Raw genomic sequence first — 18,814 nt, forward strand, 5'->3', positions numbered from 1 at the left:
AATCTCATAATGCTTGCTTTTATTCTGTAATTGTGCCATCTCTTCCAGATCACCCAAAAGAATACAATGACTTTAGCCTCAATTATTTTATACTCCACTGAGGGAGTTGAAGAACAAACAAGTAAATGAATAAATAGGATAATTACACACTGTGATAAGTGCCAGGAAGAAGTAAACTAATAATAGTGATTGAGTGCAATGATGGAGGGGTGCTAATTCTGAAGGGCAGAAAAGTATGGAGGGCAAGAGGAAGTCTTCTAATTTCCTCATTTTTTTTACAGCAGGGTGTCAAAATATATTGCTTGAAGTTGACAAGTCAAGAAGACTTTCAGTGTATCATTAAAAGTTACTGGGGTATCATTAGAATAACAAACACTAGAATATCAATCTTCAAAATTACTGGAAGATAAGTACATCACTCAGCATAGAGCTTAAAGCAAGAGAAGGTAGGCCATATAGCAAAAGACAAAAAAAGAGGGTAAAATAATAAATCATGTAATAAGTTGATAGAACTAAGATCAAAAGGAATTTATCAGTAAATATAAATGAGAAAGCTTTTCTATTTCAAAGAAAAAGGCTTAAACTGGATAAGAAATTATAATGACCATATAACACATTCAAGAAATGCGTCTGTAAAAAATTACTTAGAAAGGTTGAATGTAAAAGGCTCAGCCAAGACATGCAAATTAACTACAAGGAAAAAATAGGAAGAATCATAATACCAACCAAAGGTAAATTTTAGATAGCACTATACTGACTGGCTTAGTCAGTAGAGCATGTGGCTCTTAATCTTGGGTTGCACGTTGGGTGTAGAGATTGCTTACATAAATAAACTTTAAAACATTTTTAAAAAAGACACTTTGTAATGGTACACATATAATTCAGTGAATTTTCATGCAGCAAGTAGCATTGCTTCAAAATGCATAAAAGAAAACTGCAGTAAATACATAAATAAATAGAAAGGTGATTGTGGGAAAATTTAAATCACTTTTCTCAGCCCATGCCAGATCAAGTAGACAAGAAAGCAAGTAAGGCTATTGCAAATCTACACCTCATAGTTAGAGTCATGGAGCCCGTGTGTGTGTATGCATGTGCGTGACTATCTCATATCTACATTGGTATGTATGTATCTATACTTCTAAACTCTGAATATAGAGAATATGCCTACTATTTAATAATTCTTGAAATATTGATTAAAATGACTATATTTACAAAGGTTAAGCTACAAAGAAAAATCTCAATATATTAAAAAAAACAGGAATATTACATATTAGAATCTCTGATCTCAGTACAAATAACTGAAAATTAATTTTTTAATCAAAGACAAAAAATCTTGGGGTGTCTGCTCAGTTGGTTAAGCATCCGACTCTGGAATTCAGCTCAGGTGGTGATCTCAAGATCATGAGATCAAGCCCCATGTCAGGCTCTCTGCTCAACACAGAGTCTGCTTGTCCCTCTCCCTCTTCTCCCTGCCCCCACCCACCCCTGCCTCAAATAAATAAATAAAATATATTTTTTAAAGATTTTATTTATTTGTTCGTGAGAAACACACACACACACAGAGAGAGAGAGAGGCAGAGATATAGGCAAAGGGAGAAGCAGATTCCCCATGGGGACTCTGATGCAAGACTTGATCCCAGGACCCCAGGATCATCACCCAGGCCAAAAGTAGATGTTCAACCACTGAACCACCCAGGCACCCTAAATAAAATCTTAAAAGACAAAAAAATCTTAGTCACTTGGAAATTGAAAAGCTCTCTCTTAATTCTTGGTCCAGGAAATAATAATATGGTATCTAGAAAATATTGATAATGCAAGAATTATATATCAGAACCTTGGAGATACTGCCTTTTACAGCATAGTTTGACTTACTAGTATTACTGATCAGGAAAGAATGAAAATAAGGGCAAAGTCAGCAAGTTAGAAAATAATAATAAAATACATCCAATAAGGCACAAGGAACTAATAAAAAAAATAGTAGAACTAATAAATAGATCCAAGAGATGGTTCTTGGGAGAAATAAAATAAAGCAAAGCAAACAAAGAGAAAAATAAATCATTAGCCAACCTAGTCAATTAAAAAGGTGGGACTAAATACACAAATATATAAAATTAGAAGTAACCACATAAAAGCAGGAAACGGTATAATAAAATGGAGAAACAATAAATAAATCCAAGAGCTAGTTCTCTGAAAACAAAAGAAAACAATAAACTTACTGCTTAATTCAATTAAGAAAAAAGTGAACAAACAATACAAAATGAAAATAGTAAGTAGGGAACTAATAAATATATATAAAAATTAAAAGAATTCTGAGATACTCTTTGCTCAGCTCTGCTAAAATGGAGCTGAAAATCTGGATGAAATGTATGGATTTTCTTTTTTAAAAAAATCTTATTTATTGATTTGAGAGAGAGAGAGTATGAGTGGGGAGAGGAGCAGAGGGAGAAGCAGACTCCCCACTGAATGAGAAGCCCAATGCAGGGCTCAATCCCAGGACCTTAAGATCAAGACTTGAGCTAAAGTCAGATGCTTAACAAACGGAGCCACCCAGGTGCCCCTGAAATGGATAGTTTTCTAGAAACATATAATTGACTAAAAGTTGTAGAAAATCTAAATGACTAATTATTATGAAGAAATAGAATAAATTATCAAAAATTCATCCTCCTTAAGCAGAATCAGACACTTTTATAGCTGTGAAGAATGTCTTTTACCAAATCTTTACAGAAAAAATAATTCCAGGGCGGCCCAACTGTTCCAGGCCACAGTAAAAGAAGAAAAACACTCAAATTAGATTTGAAACAAGCAAGATATTTATTTCAAAACCTGGCAAAGATGATACACACATATATAAAAAGAAAAACTATAATCTAAATTAATCTATTAATATCAAGGCAAAACAATTTTAAATAAATTTTTAGCAGACAGAATCAAACCGAACATTAAGAGAATACTGCCTCCTGATAAAAAATTTAAAGATAGTTAATGAGCATAGCTGTTGAAAGTTTAGATCCTGGAGCCAAACTGCCTATGTTCAGTTCCCAGCTCTGTTATTCAGCAGGAATAGGACCTTGGACACACAATTATTTAACTTCTTGAAGTCTCAGCTTTCTCATTTATAACATGAAGTTAATAATAGTGTATTGAGAGGATTCAATGAATTAATGCATGTAAAGCACTTAGAATAGTGTCTGGCATATAGTAAACATTGAATCAGTATTAGCTATTTGTTATTCAATATTGGAAACAACAATTGCTATTATTCACCATATTAATAGAACAAAAGAGAAAAATCATCATAATCACTTCCATTGATGTCAGAAAGTCATGAAAACCATCTTACATCCATTTTTAATTTTTATACAACTTTTAACAAAATATTATAGATGAACACTTTCCTAATATCTTAACTCAATAAAATAACATGATTATTAACTAAAGCCCTGAACCATATTGAATGGGGAAACTGTAGAAGCCTTCGTATCTAAATCAGAAGATCAAGGTATCTATTAGACCCACTGACATTTGATCATGTTCTATATGTATTTCCATTGTAAATAGAACAGGAGGAGAACGAAATAAAAATTGAAAATACGGGAAAAGACGAGGTGAAAATTATTTACAGATTACACAAAAAGATGCTCAATCGAAAAACCATTATAAACCATTATATTATAAACCAAAAGAATTTAGAAAATTCATGGATATGAAAATATCCAAAAATATACACAAGTCAGAAAACAAAATGGGAAAAATATCCATTCACAAAAAGGACCAAAAAATACCTAAGAATGAACTTAACAAAAGTATTCGCATTATATATGAAGAAAACTTTAAAATGCTACTAAAGGACACAAAAGAAAACCTGAATAAATGGAAATGCTATTCTTTTATTGGATAGGAAGACAATAAACATAAAGAAGTTCAATTCTCCTTAAATTAATCTATAAATTTAATGCAGTCTCAGTAGAAATACCAGCAGGATAATTTCCAATTCCAGACAGACTAATTTTCAAGTTTCTATGGAAAAGTTAATAGGCAAGTATATCTAGAAATTTCTGAAAAAGAAGAGTAATGGAGGATACTAGTCTTACCAGATATTAAAATGCACTATAAAGTTACACTATTTCTTATAATGAGATTCTGGTAAATGAATATGTCGGTCAATGGAATGAATATAGATCGCACAAATAACCTGCTCGAGCTCAAATGGGAATTTAGACTATTATTATAGTGACATTGCATAACAGAATAGAAAAAAAATGGATTATTTAGTAAGTAGTGTCGGAACAAGTGAGGAGTCATTGGGAAGCAAAATGAAAGTAGATCAATATCTCCTTATATCAAAGTAAATATTTTTTAAAACCCACAAAACCATAAACCACAAAATTACTAGAAGAAAACAAGGAAGAACTTTAAAAAAAATCTTGGATTGGGAAGCCCTTTTTTAGGCATGACATAAAACTCAAAAGTTACTAATAAAAAACATGATTACATTTAACTACAGAAAAATTAGAAGTTCCTCCATGACATAAAACAACTTAAATCAAAATCAACACTTCAACTAAATCCAAAGTGAAATGACAAGTTGGGGAACAGTACTTAAAATTTACGACATATATGGCAGACAAAGGCTAATTCCTGATATATATAAATAGCATGTAAAACTATAGAAAAAAAATTCAACAACTAGTAGAAAAATAGGTAAATGATTATAAACAGACTTCAAAGAAAAAGAAACACAAATACACATATGAAAAGTTATTCACTGAGGAGCACCTGCCTGGCTCAGTCCGTAGGGTATCTGACACTTGGTCTCAGGGTTGTGAGTTCAAGCCCCATACGAAGTATAGAGATTACTTAAAAATAAAATCAAATAATTTTTTAAAAAGTTGTTCAATGATATAAAGAGAGGTATGAATCGTAGATTTAGTTAATAATAGCATTAGTTTTGGGGCACCTGGGTGGCTCAGTGGGTTAAGCATCTGCCTTTGGTTCAGGTCATCATCCCGGAGTCCTGGGATCAAGCCTCACATTGGGCTCTATGCTCTGCAAGGAGTCTGCTTCTCCCTCCCCCTCTGCCCTTCTCCCCACTCATGCTCTCTCATGCACTCTCTCTCAAATAAATAAATAAATAAATAAATAAATAAATAAATAAATAAAATCTTTAAATGAAATAAAATAATGAAGCATTAGTTTCGCTTATCAGGCAAAACATTAAAGTTGTCAACACACTATAGCATATGGTAAAATACTGGCACTTTTGGATATTGTTGAAGGAAATGAAAACTGTTGTAACCTCTACTGAATGTAATCTGCCAAATTAAAAACACACAAAGCCTTTGACCCAGCAACTCTGCTTTAGGAAATTTTATATTTGTCAACATAATCAAAGGTGTGTCTACAGCATTATCTGGAGGCACAAAACTGGAAACAGCCAAAAGACCATAAATAGAGAACTGATTAATAATTTATGGTATATTCTTACAAGAAGTGTATGTGCTATTGTGAAGGAATCCCCAACATAAGTCTTTAAGTAAAAAAAAGAAAAGAGGGCAGCCCAGGTGGCCCAGCGGTTTAGCGCTGCCTTCAGCCTAGGGCGTGATCCTGGAGACCTGATCTCTGGGAAAGGGTAGTTTTTTAATCCCCCTGATGTAGGGACTGACATGTCGAGTCCCATGTCAGGCTTCCTGCAGGGAGCCTGCTTCTCCCTCTGCCTGTGTCTCTGCCTCTCTCCCTCTCTCTCTCTGTGTCTCTCATGAATAAATAAATAAAATCTTTTTAAAAAAATGCCATTCTCTTAAAAAAAGAAAAGGAAAAGAAAAGAAAAGAAAAAAAGAAAGAAAAGAAAAGAAGAAAAGAAAAGAAAAGAAAAGAAAAAAAGAAAAGAAAGTGTGACGTGACTGTGTGCCTGTGTTTGCATGTACATAGATGTATGTTTGGACACCTTCTAGTAGGCACATATGAAAGTTTCGTTTGAGGTTTCGTTTGAGGTTAATGCTAGGGAATCACCCCAGAGCCAAGGATGGGAAGGAAATTCACTTTCCATTGTATAACATACTGTGCTATGTAAAAAAATTTTTACCATGTGCAAGTATTATTTTAATATAATAAATGTTAACTCTTCTAACATTGAAATGAAAGGAAAAAATTAAGATTCAAGAGTGACTTTATAAGGGACTTGACTTACTGTATATGAAGAATGGTCCTACCATGGACAGTGGCTAGCCATTCTCAATTTCCATAGAAGACATCTTCTCTAACAAGAGGAAATAGCAGTTTAAAAGGAACATATATTTTGGATTGGACAAAATGAATAATTTCCTAATGGAGTTGGAAGAGAACTATAAAATCCTCTGAAGGGCTTTGGAAAGAAGGTTTGAGCCTGGAGTAGACAGTGAGTGACTGGGGGAGGGGAAGACCCTGGTAGCCTAGGGAGGCTTCTTTCCACCCCAGGATGCTGTGACCCTCTTCCCAGGAGCAACACCTCTCTGCTAGCTGACAGTTTAATGAGCATTTTACCCAAGGCATTCACATGGGTAGGAAATCCTGTTAGATTTACAAGTGCCCATTAGTAAAAAGATCTCTAGAGCCGCTGTGTAAGGTTTCTGTTTGGGACTTCCTTGTGCTTCCCAGGTTGAATATCCAATGCAGAGAGAGCAGCACCTCTGGAAATTTGGTTCTTCTCTTGTATATTATAAACAGCCAGGGTAGCAAAATCTTGAGGCTCCTCATAGTTGACAAACCACGCACCATAACACTCTCCCACAAGAAGCTCTAGCCTGTAGGGTAAAAATGAGATTCCTTCCATGGACAAATGACACAGGACACTTCAATAAATAGAGGAGCATATATACTACTAATTAGCACACTAATCCAGAGCACAGAGAAAGCCAACTGAGTTTGGACAACTGCTATTTTCTCTTTGCTAGAAAACACACTTCGTCATTTATCTCCTGTTTGGGTCAGTGGTTCTCAGAGTGTGGTCCCTGCACCAGGATCTTCAGCCTCACCTGGAAACTTGCTTGAGATGCAAATTATCCCAGACCTCCTGGTGTCTGGCCAGGCAATCTGTACTTTGACAACAAGCTCTCGTAGGGCTTCTGATATGCTGAAGTTTGAGAACCACTGCTCTAGGTTTCTGGAAGACCACCCACCTACAGGAATGAGAGAACTGGTTTGCTCTGCATTCCTCCTTCCAAGAGAACTCAAGATGACACAGCCTGATGTCTCTGGACAAGTTTTTAAATTTCAGCCTCTAGGTGCCTCTTCAGGTCTGGGTATTAATTGAGCATATGTATTACCTCCCCTAAGAGGATCATCCTCTGATAATGCTAGTTATCCCACAGAAGGTCTGGACATGGGGCATCTGGGTGGCTCAGTGGTTGAGCATTCGCCTTTGGTTCCGGTCATGATCCCAGGGTCTTGGGATCGAGTCTTACATCAGGCTCCCCACAGGGAGCCTGCTTCTCCCTCTACCTCTGTTTCTGCCTCTCTCTGTGTGTCTCTCATGAATAAATAAATAAAATCCTTAAAAAAGGAGATGAAGAAGGAGGAGGAGGAGGAAGAGGAGGAGGAGGCAGCCTGGACATTCCAGCTCTTGTGCGCTGGTGTGAACACATTCCTGAAGGCCAAGGGAGATAAGGCTGGCCCTATGTTCCTGTGCAAGCATGATAGCCAGATACTGGAAGTCCACCTCATCCTTCAAATATATACATGCCAGTGATTGTAGGGTACTAAACCTCACCTCTGGACACTGGAACCTTTGTAGATCAAAATCTTCTATTAGGATGATGATGATGCCCTCAATGAAATCATCCAAAGCCTGGCAAGATGAGCTTTGTAACTGTCCCTTATATTACTTTAATGCTTTGCAGGCTCCAAAGTGTGTTTTCATCTTTTTTCCCTTTGATGCTGGGCCCTAGACAATCCAGAGAAGCCCATGTAGTGGACCATGTCAGGTGCTGCTCCAGCATCATTTACCCACTCTTCTTTCTAATAGGAGTTCAGTTTTTGCTCCAGCACCCTTCTCTTCCCCCTGAAGTCCCTCTCCTCTGCCCTTGACACCCTCTGACCCTTAGCTCCAGAGGTGAATCTAGTTCATCTAAGGCAATCCCTCCCCTCTGCAACTCAATTCAGGCTACTGAGATTCAATAAAATGTTTTCCAGGCAATTTCTTGCTCATCTTACTCTTCTAGGAAATCTTCCAGAGACAAGCCTGTGTGTCTCTGCTGGGTGCTCTATGCCCCCATGTCAGGTTGTGAACTGCTGCCCTTGATTCTCCATTAACCCAAGGCTGGCTTGACACAGGAGATTCTGGGAAAGGAGATCAGAGCCACTGAGCTAACTCCGCCCTACCTCTGTGCTTCCTGTTCTAGTAGTCCGTAAGTATTCTGATTGTTGAGGATAATTTGACTTGGGTTTTCTCTTACTTTAAAAACATTTTAAAAGATATTTTATTTATTTATTTGAGATCAAGAGAGAGAAAGAGCATAAGCAGGGGGAGCAGTAGATGGACAGGGACAAGCAGACTCCCTGCTGAGCAGGAAGCCAGATGCGGGGCTCCATCCCAGGACCCCGGGATCATGACCTGAGCTGAAGGCAGACGCTTAACCAACAAAGCCACTCAAGTGCCTGGGATTTTCTGTTACTTATTGCTAAAAACACCCAACTGATAGAATGAGGATTATTATCCATTTGCACATATGGGGAACCTGAGGCACAGAGGTGGGGTTTTGTTTTTTGGGGTGGTGTTGTAACTTTGCATTAAATGAGAGAAGTCAGAGTGGAAGTTGATGCTCTGCTGCCCACTGGAGAGCAAGTCACTTGGCTGAGAGGGTGTTTCCTGGGTGCCAGGGGGTGGAGAACAGGGAGAAGAGTGGTGCAAATGGGGTGTCAGGGCAGGCCATGGGCAAACTCTACCTACACCGCGGTTTTGTCTAGGGGTGCTCAGATGTGGGGACTGAAGGTAGGAATATAAGAAAGAAGAAATGCCGGAGAAGGGAAATGATAGTCCTGCCACATGATGGCAATTAAAAAAAATACAACGTGTTTTTTAGCACTAGGGCAAGAATCCAGCCTCTATGAAAAAGTTAACAAGTCTCTGACTGGCCTCTTTAACGGCATTCTGTTAGCTTACTGTTACCTACAGAGAGAAGTGGCCTGTGTTGTGCCGGAAGCACCGGAGGCCAGTCTGCCCAGCTCTCTCACTTCGTGACTCAACGCTGCTGCCACTGAGCCCCCCGGGAGTGTTAACATCCAGCTCTGCAGTGCAGATGCACAGAAATGTGCTATGTCGGTACACTGGGAAGATTCACCCAATTAGGGACTGGGGATACCAACCACAATGCCCGTAACCTTGAGTAGCACCAGCAAAGCCTCACTCAGAGCTCCCCTCCCTCCAGACTACCCACCCACCATGAGGAAAACAGGGCTGTTCTGAGCCTGCAAATCTCTCCTTCCCCATCCCACCTAGTCAAGTTGCAAATCAGTATTGCTTGGTGGATAGCAAATCAAGTTTCAAGGTTATAGGCAACAGGGAAAGGAAGAAGATACATGGGAAATAATTTATCAAGACCATATTTAAAAGGAAAAAAAAAACCCCACCTCAGTTCAAAGATGAAACACAGTCTCTTAGCTTTGCTCCCCATTGGTGTGGACTGAATCTCAGATTGCTGTGAAATTTAAATGTTGTTTTCAATGGGTTTTGCAATTTGGGATTAGAGGCATCATAAATGTTCTTGGTCACTGAGTGTAATGCATTTTTTTTTCTCCACTAAAAGGGATCAGGTGGCTTGTTGTCCAATGTGAAAATATTAGCAACTTTGGGGATGGCCAAGTGGGCTTTGCTCCTTAATCCACACCTTAACTTTTCAGTTGATCGCCTTCTAAATTAGATACATTTGTCTGGTTTAATAAGGAATTCAGTGTTTGGAGGAGTTCGAGATCGTGGGTAGGGATGCAAGAATAAGAAATCATACTGTGAGGTTGCAGGTTGGGGATGGGGAGATAGGGAGTGAGGGTTGTCAGCAGTGAGCAAACGTACATTCAGAGAGGCTCAGTGAATTGACTAGATGAAACAGCTTGTTCCTCATTCTGATGTGAGGCTAAATGTAGAAATGGCCAAGGGAGTGTCATAAACAAAAGGCACATGTAGGAAGGACTCTTCATCTCCCATTACTTTGGCCACTGATAAATCTTGACTTGGCCACGAGCCTATAGACATTGATGCAGAGCTGACTGGACCACACAATCCTGACCTGGTGTCACGTGCAAAGCAGGGACAACTGGACATCATAATCCCTGATGTAGGAAAGACCGTTAGGGTTCGAAGCCGATGGTCAAGAAACAGTTCTTCAGACGTCTTTGACGCAAAAAGGTGGTTTTATTAAAGCATGGAGACAGGATCCTTGGGCAGAAAGAGCTGCATTGGGGTCCTGAGGAGTGGCCCATTATAGACTTTCAAGGTGGGAGGGGGTTAGGGACGGTGAGCATAAGCCTCCCTAGTATTTTGGAAACAAGGTTTCCAGGATCCTAAGGGGGCTAGCTATTGTTACAGGAAAGGTCATTTATTACTCCTTAGTAAAATTTCCGTCATTAGACTCTTCAGATGTATATCAGTGGGTCATATGCTTGGGGGATGTTTGCTAACAGGTATCTTGCCAAGGTTAGGGGCACAGAGATAAAGGAAGTTTCCAAAGGAATTTTTATATGTTCAAGTAGACCTACAGGATCCTGGAGGGTCTGTCGGGCTAAAATTGCCTTTTGCCCTTAGCAAAGTATTAACATCGGGGCAGCTGAGTCCCTAGAGGAAGGTCACTCTGCCCATTTCAAGAACTTGTCAGTGGGCTGTAGATAGTAAGGAAATTTAATAATCTCTCTTCTGCCTTTGTTTCCCACATCATCCCCTACCACCATAACCCAAGACAGGGCCCCACAGAAGCAGCCGATCAATTCTGGCCAGCCCACTGACCAGCTCATACACCACCAGCCCATTAGCAACACATGGAGACTTTGCTTTCTAATGGAACACAGAGATGTTTGCTGTGTTTTGCCTGAAGGATCTACCCCATTTATCCCCAGCTCTGGCACCTCATACCCTAGAGCCTAGACACAGATTCCCTGACTGGCTATAAAACTTTTCCACCAACCACTGAATCTTTGACTTCTCAGATCAAGTCAACAACACTTTTTGCCCACTGCTGCCTCCATGATCCAGAGGAAGGTGGCACAGAAACAAACAGCTTACCTGTCAATTGAAACAAGTCAAATGAAGCATCTCCTGCCTTCAATAATAACCCCTCCTTTTTCCAAATCAAGTCTCTTTCAACCCAAGCAAATAAACTCTTCTCATAGGGACCCCCAAGCACCTTGTGCAGAGGTGTGAAATGTGCTCAGTAGGGCTACTAGATCACCATCTTGTTTCCCCACAGAGAAACAAGACAGACTGCTTATAAAACCCACTGTGCTTGAGAGCAACAACAGACCTTTGATTATTTCTGTAATAGTAAATGGAGCGAGGATGTTTTATATTATATTATTGCAGATTTCATCCTGGCACTTAAATTTTTGCTTTCAATTTTGGGACCGGAAATATTTCCAGAAGCTGCACGTTCCAACCTGCATCTGAGCTGAAGGACTGATGATATGTAGAGTAGAAGCCCATTACCACTTCAGCCCAACTTGCTTACGTTCTTCATCTGAATTTCTCTTAATCAAGTATCTGTTATTTTAACACTTTCTTTGATACTAGTTGAGGAATCACATACATCTTACGCTTTTCTGTTATCTATATGCTGGTTTACATCTGACTTTCCACCATCTTTAATATTGAATGAATAATTGCATTGTGCACAAAGATCTGCAAAAGGACTTTCCCCTCATTTAATAAATGTCCATTGTTCAGAGGGAAGAAAAAAAAGCAACAGGGCCATTCCACCTGGGTGGACACACCAGAATGGGGAAGAAGGCCTTTGACATTCTGCCCTTAATTCTCCCCTAGCCCCAGACACAGACTGAGATAGAGACTTTCATATATCTTCCCTTGCTCTCCTGAGGGCAGGCTTTCACTGGTTAAGAGAAGTCAAAACAGCCTTACAGCCTCTCCTTAAACTATTTCCATTATTCCTGGGTTTAGTTCTCTAACATCTCTGGCAAAAGAGAAGCCCAGATAGGCTCACATAAGGACTCATAGCTGTAAAACTGAGATGCAAGTAAAAATGCCTACGAGGCCATTAAAGTCTTTGTACTTGCAGCCAGAGTTTTTGAATCCTAAGAACTAATTTAAAATCCATTTGTCCTTCATGTTTGGACTATGAGTCTCCGGGGGCTTAATCAGAATGAAAAAGAATCAAATACCCCATCAACTGCTAGGTCTCTGGTACCCAGCTCTTGCTGGTTGACCAGCAGGAGATTTAGATTTCCATGTATTCCCTAAAAATCACCTCAGAAGCAGAAAAGGATATCACCAAATTCAGCTCCAGCTACTGAATGGAAGAAAAGCCACAGCAGGCCGGTGAACAATGCAGTTCTAAGAAACACCAAATGGAGACAGTACTCTTTAGCTCCTGAATCAAGGTCTCAGGGCAAGTGGGTGGGGGTGGACCTCAGGAGGGGGCTACATGCCACTATAAAATGAAACATGATATGCAAGCTATCCCCTTGCAGGTGAGAGCAAAAGTGAAGGGCTGTCTCAGTAGAGGGTCTATCTGCCCAACCCAAGTGCGGACAGGGATGCAAGGCTGCTTTTTTATGGGCTGCATGAAACAAAAGACATCAAAACCATTGCTTTATTCCTTGTCTAGCCCAGAGCCACAGTAACATTCTCATAATAAGGAACCAAAGTCAGAGACGTTTCCAACTGCTTGTGGAATGTGTGGCTCCAGCCCTCTCAATTTAAGGGAGGCCTCAAGCTACTGAACCCACAGCTGTTAATCTGCATGATTACTGAAGAATAGTAAAACCATCGACCCCCGGGTCCAACTTAGCAGGGGGGCAGGAAGCAGTCACCAGCTTGATCTCTGGGAAAGTGTAGAAGAAAAGGGCCTGGCTGGGAACCTGGCTTGAAAAATCAGCCCAACAGCCCATCACATTTTCCCCTCTCAGACGTTCTTTCTGGGCCCAGGTTCTGGAAACATCAGTGAGAAGGGGCGGAGGGGGGCATCATGAAAGCGCTTTGTAGTATCCTTGGGAGCTGCTAATAATTGGGATGGATATTCCGAACCAGTTTAGTTTAAAAAGTAGTTTGTAATTTTTCATGATCCACTTAATTAAAGGACAGAAGTCAGGAAAAAAGAAACACTCTAATTATGTTCTCTAACATAGGAAGGTCAGGGTGTCTCTTTTACAGAAATGCAAAAGTAAATTTAAAAAGTGTCTTCACTAATAAGGTCTCACTCAATTCATTTACTAAATATTCATTGCGCATCTATGAATGAGTCCCTTTACTAGGTAAGACTAGGAGCCAATGAAGGGCCAGGCCAGGTCATTTCCCACAAGGACCAGCAGCCTGGAGGAGGATGGAGGTCGTGCCCTTCAGCAGAATGGGCAAATTGGAGACACTGGGAGGGACATGAGGGGGACACCTGACCCCATCAAGGGGGATCAGGGAAGGCTCTCCAGAGAGGAGATGTGGATGTCTGAAGTGTATATCAGACAATGATGATAGCCAGGGACAAATCAGGAAGAAAGTTGTTGTGTTGGATGGGGTAATCCTTGTCTCTGTTCCCTAATCTTGAGTCCAGAACTGCTCTGGATTTTTAGGAATAATGATGAAAGCATTTTTTCTTAGCCTTTATAGCCTAATTCCTGTAGGGCTTATTCTTATTCATTTCCATGTCCCTGAATTCCAAGCTTTTAAAACAGGAGTCTGGGGACACCTAGGTGGCTCAGTGGTTGAGCGTCTGCCTTGGGCTCAGGAAGTGATCCCCAGATCTTGGGATTGAGGCCTGCATCAGGCTCCCCACAGGAAGCCAGCTTTTCCTTCTGCCTGTGTCTCTCATGATGGATAAATAAAATCTTTAAAAAAAAAATAGGTTCAGCTGACTGTTTAGATTTTAGTTATTTTATTTTGATTACTCCACTAAATTAACTTGAAAATAATTCAAACTACTAGAAATTCTTCTGTTCTCATTATATTGGAGAATTTTATAGCAGCCTCAAGAATAATGTTTGGCTGAGTCTCTATGGAATGTGAATTTCTGAGTTAAAATGTGTTGCCTGGAGGAAAAGGAGCAGAGGACAGGAGGGAGATTCCTGCTGGACTTGAAGAGGAAGGACTTGGCAAAACTTACTGGGGAGGTCTACACTCAAATTAGGTGTAACAGTTTTGCCGCAGTGGAAGTAAATAAGCCAGGAGTCAGACAACATGGAAACAGGTTCCCGAATGCATTTATTGCTGAAGTGCAGCTGACAGAAAACAGAGAGAGAGAGAGAGAGAGAGAAAGAGAAAGAGTGAGAGATGAACTGAATGGTAAGATCTGGGAAAAACCACAAAAGCATCTGGATTTACTTGGCGAGATAGAATAAAGGAATTATACCAAGTACAAAAAGAAAGTCGGTTATCAGGGATCTCTTTCCTTAAAGTCAACATGGTATTGGAGTTAGGCACATAGATTTGGAGTCCAACCACCTGGACTGAAATCCCTGCTTAACCCCATATTAGTCATTGGGCCACTTTACTTAACACCTTGTGCCTCATTTTCCCTTTTCTATAAAATGGGGCTATGAGGGACACCTGGGTGGCTCAGTGGTTGACCATCTGCCTTTGGCTCAGGTCTTGATCTCTGGGGTCCTGGGATCGGGTCCTGTATCTGGTTCCCTGCATGGAGACTGCTTCTCCCTCTGCCTAGGTCTCTGCCTCTCTTTCTGTGTCTCTCTCGTGAATAAATAAATAAAATCTTTTTTAAAAATGGGGCTATGAGAACACTAACCTCATGAAGGGTAGAGATTAAATAATACAGATGTGTGAACATGCCTGAAACATAGTAAGGCTCAATAAATTTAGTTATTGTTATTTTTATCCCCTATGCACCCACTTTATTTTTTTTTTAAAGATTTTATTTCTTTATTCACGAGAGACACACAGAGAGAGAGGGAGAGACACAGGCAGAGGGAGAAGCAGGCTCCATGCAGGGAGCCTGACATGGGACTCGATCCCGGGTCTCCAGGATCACACCCTGGGCCGAAGGCAGGCGCTAAACCACTGAGCCATCAGGGATCCCTACACACCCACTTTTTATCAGAAAAGAACAAGAAAAGAAAATGGGCTTCATTACAAAGAAAGTTAGTCTAAAAGAGAAAATTTCCCAAGAATGAGGATGCTTATCAACATAGCAATAGTTTTCTTAGACAAAGCAAGTCTCAGAAAGTTGTCATGAGTCCATCAGGATGAGATTGACCCTGACCTGCTGCAGATGAGTAATGTGAAAAGACAAGGAGGCCCTGCATGTGGGGATGAGGAGAGGAGAGTGTTCAGAGCCAGAATCCTTGAGGTCAAGTCTCAGCGTCATCATGCTTAAAACAAGACAATAGGCCCAAAATGGTGTCATCAGTATGATAAAGTCCACATCAGCAAACCAAGACTTATAGTTTAGTTCTCCCAGAAATTGAATCTGGGATGTATCCCAGTTAATCATGAACCACCTGAACAGTATTAGGTAATCTGCTTATTAGATCCCTAACATCCCCTATAAGGACAGTAACCTTGAGATCACCAATCCGCTTTTTTGCCCAATACAACTTCCTTGTTCCTGCGCCTTTCTGCCTGTACCATCTGTTGCCTTGGAGATCTCTTAGAAGGTCCCTTCTATCTGATTGGATGCTGCCCGATTCAACAATCACTGAATAAGCCATTAAGATCTTTCAAATGTACTCAGTTGAATTTTGTTTTTAACAACCACAAATCAAATCCATACTGTTTTCCATAATGGCTGTACCAACAGTGTACAAGTGGGGACCCTTTTCTTCACGTACCCCATACACCTCTATCCATCTGTAGCTGGGAAGCCCTTTAAGCTGCTCCTAGGCTACATACTGATTGATGATTGTTCTCACATTGCATGTACATGGGAGACCTCTCATTATTTTGAAAGACTTGTCATGAAAAAGTTCAGATGAATTTGAAATTCAATCACATTAATAAAAGAAATTTCAAAGTTATATTTGTCAGTGAAAAAAAAAGGAAGACCTATTAAATTTTTTAATAGATCTGCAACTGTAGAAAATTTCCGAGTGGTTATAAAAATGGTTTTAAATTTTTTTTTATCACCTACTTCGAGAATAAAGTTTTTCTCTGGGGACTATAAGGAATTTGACAAGATCATCATTAAAAGAAAAGTCTTGATTAGGAGTTGAATACAGCCATTTCAAACATAAAATCTAAAATAGAAAAAAATGTCTATAGAAGTGAGCTCAAGTTTCGAAAAACTTGGAAAGCTTTTATTCTAAGTTTTTTTTTTTAAGATTTTATTTATTTATTCATGAGAGACACAGAGAGAGAGAGAGAGAGAGAGAGGCAGAGACACAGGCAGAGGGAGAAGCAGGCTCCACGCAGGGAGCCCAATGCCGGAATCGATCCTGGAACTCCAGAATCACGCCCTGGGCCGAAGGCAGGAGCTAAACCGCTGAGCCACCCAGGGATCCCTATTCGTAAGTTTTATATAAGTTTAACGCTTATTATCTTTCTGAGTACTTTTTACTTTTTGTATCCTGATTGTATAGAATAAGAAAAAGTAGTGATTATTTTCAGCAACCCCTATAAAAGCTCCCCAACCCTCTCCAATTTACTCCAGTGAGCCACGTAAATACTAGAATGTCCAACGTGTGCCATGTTGTAAAAATCACTGGCAATCACTAGGCAGAGAAGACCACGGACCCTATTGATGTCTTGACAGCACGACTTCACTAACTTTTTCCTTGTTCATCGAACTCCCATCTGATTCAGATAGTAAGAGTGTCTGTGCTTCAGAGGAGGCCAAATCTCTTCCTAACCCCAAGCCAATCATGTAATTTCATTCTCCTTGTCAATAATAGGATTGGAATAGGAATGTAATATGATTCTAGCCAATGAGCCATGTGAGAAAAAACTTCAGAGTGGGGCAGACAGAAGGGCAGAAGCTTTCTAGAAAGAAAGTTATCTTCCTCTTAAGACAGCAGAAAGGGACATTCTTTCCTTCAGCCTTTGTACATTGTTGAATGAGTCTGTGATGCTTCGAGCTGCCGCAGCCATCCTGCCACCATGAGGAATTAATCACGAGGACCTCCACATGCTGGGGAAGGCAGAGCAGAAAGGCAGAAAGGACACAGGGCCCTGATGACCACTGAGCCACTCAATTAACCATCCCTGGAACTCAGTGTCCTCCGACATCTTGTTATGTAAGACAAGACATTTCCTGATTTAAGTCATTTTTTGTTTACATTTTCTAATACTTGCATCTAAAAGTATCTTCACTGATGATACACAATGGGTTCAATGAACTCCAGATGACAGTCTCAATTTATACTATACTAGGAGAATATGAGAATGCCTGTTTCCCCTTAGCAGCATTAGACTTGTAATTCTTTGCCTATGTCATAGGCACCATCTAGACGAAGATTGATAGGCCCTGCTCATTTACTTGGGCAAAAGAGCTGTTTTAGGACCTCTGTCTCCTCACTGCAGCCCTGGGTCTCTGCCTTAATCCCAGTGAGTCTGTCAGTTGATTCAAGCAGGCCCAGCAGGACCTCTGCTTTCAGATGCTTAATTCCAGTCATAAAGTATGCTTAAAAGTAATATGTTTGCATTTAAAAGGCACACATTCTTTAATTTAAGCTTTTCATTGATTGCCACCAATCTTCTTCCAATTTGTTGTTTTAACCATGTTTGTGGTTACAACCATGTGTTGTAAAATGAAAGTCAGTTGAAAGGAATAAACTAATATGTACCACCATCATGCACAACTTGTTGAGATTAAAGAGTGTGTGAGTGTGTCCTATGTGAGAGAGACGGACAGAGAGAAGGTGGTAAGCCAAGGGAGAAACTTGGTGGAGGGGAAGAGAGAGAGAGAGATGTACATGTACACAGCCATTTCAGACCTCTCCCCATGAGATCCCATTATACAGGGAGGTGTGATCACAGCGACCTTTGTCCCTTGACATCACTCTCTCAGGGTGAAGGCACGAGAGGCATTTAATAAGGCCTCTGTAGACTGGACTTTCAGTGCTGTAGCTGAATCCAATTTATTCATTCAAGTTGGCGTGGCACCACTTCTGCTGTTTAGTTTACTTCTCACAGCAGGCTTATTAGAAAAGTATCGTTATCCTCATTTAAAAGACACAAAATTGGGGTGCCTGGGAGGCTCCGATGGTTAAACATCTGCCTTTGGCTCAGGTCATGATCCCAGGGTCTTGGGGTCGAGTTCTGCATCGGGCTCCCTGCTCTGTCGGGAGTCTGCTTCTTCTCTCTGCCTGTGGTTCGCCCTGCTTGTGCTCTCTCTGTCTCTTTCTTTCTCTCTTTTTCATCAAATAAATAAATAAAATCTAAAAAAAAAAAAAACACACAAAATTGAGGTATTAATGAACATTAATGTCCAGGGTCATACAAACAATATGAGGCTGTGTGGATTTGACCTCACATCTAGGTGACACAAAAGTTTGCGATGACACTGCTCCCTGGGGGTGCTTTCTAGTGGTCAACTACAAGACCTGAGTAGATAGACACTAAAAAGGCAATTTATCTACAAAACTCATTTGTAATTGGTCAAATAATTAGTTGACATGAAGTTTCAGTTCTGCTAAATCATACGGAGCAAAAATATTATAGGTTTCTTCTGATATCACT

This window comes from Canis lupus, chromosome 18 (assembly GCF_048164855.1).
Source record: "Canis lupus baileyi chromosome 18, mCanLup2.hap1, whole genome shotgun sequence".
Classification (NCBI taxonomy): Eukaryota; Metazoa; Chordata; class Mammalia; order Carnivora; family Canidae; genus Canis; species Canis lupus.